This window comes from Protopterus annectens, chromosome 1.part0 (assembly GCF_019279795.1).
Source record: "Protopterus annectens isolate FY-2018-M chromosome 1.part0, PAN1.0, whole genome shotgun sequence".
Taxonomy (NCBI): Eukaryota; Metazoa; Chordata; order Ceratodontiformes; family Protopteridae; genus Protopterus; species Protopterus annectens.
In genome coordinates, this window is record NC_056725.1 from 646,078,897 (window position 1) to 646,084,896 (window position 6,000).

General features: G+C 43.7%; 1 protein-coding gene across 2 annotated transcripts in view; it reads left to right on the top strand.

Annotated features, from left to right (window-relative positions):
• The window catches only part of TFB2M (transcription factor B2, mitochondrial), a 433,306-nt gene that overhangs the window by 154,825 nt on the left and 272,481 nt on the right, over positions 1-6,000 (top strand). The gene's annotated exons all lie outside the window — the stretch shown is intronic.

Here is a 6,000-nt window from a genome sequence, read left to right on the forward strand (position 1 = left end):
ATTGCCACTGTGGTAGTCCTTCTATGTGGCACATCTCATTACCAAGGGTTTTGTATCCAGGAAGAGAGGTCATCATCTCTCTCTACCCTTCCCTTATTAGGCAAATCATAGAGTATAATGCCCCATTTGGCATGTACCTCACTGGACACCTGCAACAGCTGGAGAGGCCACAAAATTACCTCACGAAAAGGATCCTAGGCCTGTCCTACATGGACAGACTCAAAAAACTCCGGCTGTTCTCTGTCTCATATCGTCTACTAAGAGGAGATCTCTGCATGACTTACAAAGCAATGTCTGACCCAGCTCTGTTAGAAATGCCACATCTAAAGAAATCCCAATCTCTCCACACCACACACTCCAGAGACATCAACCTCATTACCACAATCAACAGAACATGCTGGAGGGACAGGTTCATTACCCAGAGACTGCCCGTGCTCTGGAATAGACTTCCCATACATGTCAAGCAGAGCACCTCACTAGCCCTCTTCAAGAAAAATCTTGACGAGTGGATGGATGGTAAATAGAAAGTTCACCCCGGGAATCACTCCAGTGGCTTTGCTTGATAGAGGCACTGGGAACTAACAACGGATGGCACAATGCCAGGGCACTTCTGTGGGCTAGGCTTGTAAAGGCACTTGGGCCATTAGCCTAGTACACACCTATGAACCTATGAAAATACAAGACCCAAGACCTCAAAGGCAGCTGAAGTAGTACTTTCAGCCACTTTAGAATAAAAATCCCATAGAAGCTGTACTGCTGCTTACATGGCCAGTGATGAAAAAGGAAGAACCACCTACCCTAAACTAATAACACTAAAAAAAATAAAGTCAGGGAAAGCAGCAGGCCCAGATAAAGACTAGGCAGATAAGATTAAAAATGCTGTGTGAGTTAGGGGAGAAACTACTCTGGAAAAACGTTCCTAGCAGTACAGAGAGATTTGTTTCCAAGATGACTGGAAAGTAATCATTCTAGTGCCATTGTACAAGAATAAAGAAAACGTTGACAGGTTTGAGCAGTATAAGATGTATCCCTCTCCTGTGACACTGCATGAAACTGCTGCAGAGGGTGACTGATAAATGAACACAGAGTAGTAGAAAGTAAGATGGGAGGTGAGCAGTTTTGATTCTGATAAGGATTCAGCACAAGCAACTCAATGTTTGTAGTGAGACAAATAAAGGAAAAGAAGCTAGATATGAGGAAAGAGTCCAACTTGGCATTCCTAGACATGGAGAAAGCATATGACAAGATCCCATGAAAACTGATTTGGGCAGCTGTGCCATGGTTCTAAGTAACAGAAACACTGATAGTGCAGGCCATGTACAAAGAATGAATGACACAAGTAAATACAGTGTTTGGACACACAGAGGGCTCCATTGGGAGTGGGGGGAGCATCAGGGTTCAGCTCCGAGTCCACTGTAGTTCATATTGGTGACAGACTACATTAGCAAACAAGTTGGAGGGGACAGATTAACAAAGCTGCTGTATGCAGATGGTGTGGCATTACAAGCAAACTCTGAGCAGGAACTTCACAAACAATAGGGGAGTGACATGCAAAACTGAAGGCAAATGGGATGAAACAGAGTACAAGCAAGACATTTTGTCATGGTGGCAAATAAGGGAATCAGAAGGTGAAAATTAAGGTAGAATGGAAAATAGTAGAACATGTTAACAGCTTCATTTATCTGGAGGTGGTTGAAGTGATGGAAGTCTGAATAAGGAGGTCAGAGTTAGAACTGGAGGGGTTGCAGCCAACTGGCACAGTGTACCAAGGATAGTATGTGAGAAGAATGTCAAAGAAGCTAAAAAGTAAGGAGTACTAAACAGTAGTATGACCAGTACTGCTGCATGGTACAGAAACCTGGGTAGTGAAAGCAGAGACGTAGAGGAAGCAAGAGTTGATGAAGTATGTGAGATTGGTAGAAGGATGCTCACTGTGGGACAGATGAAACTTGAGGACATCAGAGCAGAAGTTCAGAGTAACTTCAGTTGCAGAGAAGGTCAAAGAGAACATATTACGGTGGTTCTAGAACACGTCAGGAAAGCAAAAGATTTGTTCAAAATTTGGATGAGGATGTCCAGCAAAGACGTGGATAGACTGTGCAAGAGAAAACCTGTGATTGGTATGACCCTCGAAGGCAGGAGGGTGACATTGTATTGAGAGTGGTGGCAACAGCTGACATGACACCAAGTCCATGTAGAAAATGGGGGAAAAGGGGGATAAGTGAACAGAATGATCTGGAATTGTAAGGTGTGGCAAGACTGTACTTGCATTAGATTTTACTTTCCCTGACTTTCAAGTGGTATGAAGCTACAGGGATGGCTTAACTAGGCATTCTTAGTCTCTTGCACCTTCTGTTTTAAAACAAACATGGTTATGTTTGTACTTAAAAAACAAAAGTAAAAAAAAAAAAAAAAGTAAATGTTCTTTACTGATGTTCTTCGTGTTTCACTGTTGCAGTCATTACATTTGGGTAATCTGCTGGCAGGTTGCCCTCAGTCGGCCTGATTAACAAAGTCTTGGGTCCTGCGTCGGTTGCTGTCCCTTCTTCCATGACGTCAGGTTGCCAGGGGTATAAAACATGCAGCCGACGCCATTACATCAGTCTTTCTTGCCGTGCGGTGCCCGAAGCAGTATGCAAGTGCCGGACGGCTGACTCCTGAAATTTTCGTTTTTCGAGTTTCAGAACTGAAGTCTTCAACTTAAAGCTAAGTACCCCATTGGGGAAACTTTTTCTTGCTCCTTACCGATGTCAGTGAAAGTTAATAACTGCATTACTTGTGGGAAGCAAATACCTCATAAAGATTTTCATTTGTACTGTATTCCTTGCCTAGGCCCTGACCACGACGTACCTTGCTGTCGGTTTTGTGCTTTATTTAATCAGCACACTATCCGTTGTCGGTACATTTTTGCCTCTAAATATTTCGGTTCCCGGTTTAATTATCCAGAAATCACGTTGGTTAACCATCCGACTACCGGAATTCTGAAAAAATGCAAAGAAAAAGACAGAGACAGGCCATCGAGGTCCAAAACTGCCGACGACGCTTCTCCTAAGCCAGTCGCCAGTTCGCCATTACTCATTGAGGCACTTTCACAGCCCCTGATGCCCACTACTTCTGACTCGCAGGCCTCTACTGAGACCCATTCTGAGTCCAGTATGCCGCGAGATGCTTCACCTATGGAACTCCTGGATATCTCTACCTTGGATGGGTTTGGAGCCGCTGTGCAGGCACTGGCTTCTGAGGGTGTATTCAGGCCTACAGACTTGCATATTAAACCAACTCCATCTTCTATTCTAAGGCCTAAATCTCGATCTATGTCTAAAAAACCAACGCCCAGGCCACATGTTCAGGCCCCTATGCCTAAAAAACAAGTGATCAAAATGGCTGAAGATCTTATTACTCTTATCGGGGATAGTCAGCCCCCTCCTTCTAAGAGGCCTAGGACTGAACTTGACTATGAATCTTTTGATCAGGACTCTGTTTCTTCTAATTCTTCCAATGACCTGGATTTGTCCTTTCTTACCCTCTGCTTCCCCCCCCTGAGGACTTTTCTTTTGGGGAAACTTTACATACCTTAAGGGAGCATTTTCACTGGGAAAGGCAGGAATTTTCAGAGTCTAAAAAGAGGCTTAGGAATTTCCTTCTTCTACCTCAGCATAGGCCTTTGGCTATACCTCCTGTACTAGACATTGTGGATGATGTGTTTTCAAAATCCAGTATGGCCCCTGTTTCCCTGCCTCCGGATCCTAGTAAACCTGACAAGATACTACAGGGTTCCTGAGTCCCACAAGTTCCTTTTCAAAAATCCTGTTGCAGACCAAGAAACCATTTCTCAGGGCCCCAAATGTGTTAAGGCTTCTACTGCTAAAAATCCTACCCCTTCTGATAGAGACTCCAGGGCGCTGGATAGATGGGGTAAAAAGGTTTATACTTCTGCAACCTTGGCAATCAGGACTTTAAACTGCCAATTTCATATGCTAAAATATCAACAGCATATTATGGGACTGCTTAAACAGAAAATTATGTTAATTTCTGACTGTGTGGAAAATAAAGATTTACAGGATTTATTGCATTCAGCTGAACAAGTTGGAAAACATACTTTGCAATGTGGTTTTAATTCTTTAGAGGCCTCTTGCAGGGCTGCTGTTACTAGGTCTGTGCTTTAGAAGGAATACTTGGCTTAAGGAGCAATCTCTGCCTGATCATGTTAAAGCAAAATTGTTGGATGCTCCTTTAAATCAGGACTGCCTGTTTGACAATAAGGCTGAAGAAGTTCTAAAAAGATGGAAGATAAAGCTAAATCTTTGCAAACTGTGAAAGATTTCTTACAAGTGCAACCTGCAAGATTTAGTAGGCATTGGCCTACTAAGAATTGGTCCTTTCCAGCTCCTTCCAGATCCACTCCAGCCAAACCCAGACACACCAAAAGCACCAGGTTTCAGTCCCAAGGGACTCTCAGAACTAAGAAATGGGGGGCCTCCACTTCCAAATCTGGAAATAACAAGACACCCCCTATAGTAAACAGTCTCAATGACTTTCCTTTAAAATTACCAAGCACTTACCCTTTAGCTGCCCCATTGGGGGGAAGATTGCTCTTCATGCAAAAAACTGGGAACTCATAACCGAGGACAAACTGGTTTTAAATATAGTGTCCCAGGGATACAGATTTCATTTCCACACGTTGCCAACACCAAGTGGGTGGTCAGACCTACACCCAAATCAGTGGGCAGAGGCACAGAAACAAGTACTTTCCCCTCTTAAACATGGGGGTTATTCAGCCAGTACCAGAAGAGGAAAAGGGTCAAGGTTTCTATTCCAGGCTTTTCCTGGTACCCAGAAAAGACAAATCATGGCGTCCAATTCTGGACCTGTCTGCTGTAAACACCTTTCTGGACATTCCAAAATTCAAGATGCTGACTCTTCACCAGTTACTTTCTATGCTAGGCAAGGATGCCTGGTTGGCAACTCTAGATTTAAAAGAAGCTTACCTGCATATCCCAATCAGGGAATCTTGCAGAAGATACCTACGCTTCAAAGCAGGCTACTTGCATTATCAGTACTCTGCATTGCCCTTTGACTTGTCTGCTGCATCCAGGGTATTCACAAAGTGCCTGGCTCCAGTAGTTGCATTTTGCAGACAAATAAATATTCAAATATATCCATACCTGGACGATTGTCTAATTCAGGCAGAAAACCAGGCCATACCTATAAATCATCTGGCGTTTGTAAAAAGGGTTCTAACTTGTCAAGGGTACACCATAAACGAAAAGAAATCACAACTGGTACCCTCTCAACAGATTACATTCCTGGGTACAAGCTTGAATACAACTGCCCAGATGGTTTTCCTCTAGCCAGAAAAGCAAATTCATTTGGTAACTTACTTCAAACAAGTGGCCACAAAAACCCTGCTATCTGCAAGACAAATACTGCAGACCTTGGGGTTCATGGCCTACTTCATTCTTCTAATTCCATATGTAAGACTGCATATGAGGAAACTTCAATGGTACTTAAAAAAGTCTATGGAGTCAACATTGTCACAGCCTGGAAACAATGATTCCTATCATACCTTGCCTACGCCTAGAGTTTCTATGGTGGGCAGAGACCTGCCACCAACACAAGGGACTGCCATTCACACTAGCCCCTGCCGCCCAAACCCTTACTACAGACGCATCAGTCTATACATGGGGGGATCACATGGCAGGGAAATGCATTCAGGGCAAATGGAGCCCAAATCAAATGCACCTACATAGTCAAAAAGAAATGTTAGCTGTACAGAATGCTCTGACAGCCTTCAAGGACTACATTCATCCAGGACAACTCATGGTAAAGACGGACAACACCACGGTTATGTGGTACATAAACAAGCAGGGAGGTACACATTCCTACCCCCTCTGCAGACTAGCCATGGCATTGTAGAACATGGCCTTGAGCTACCAAGTGCAACTACAAGCCCAATTCCTGCCTGGAAAACTGAATACACTGGCATACGGACTAAGCAGA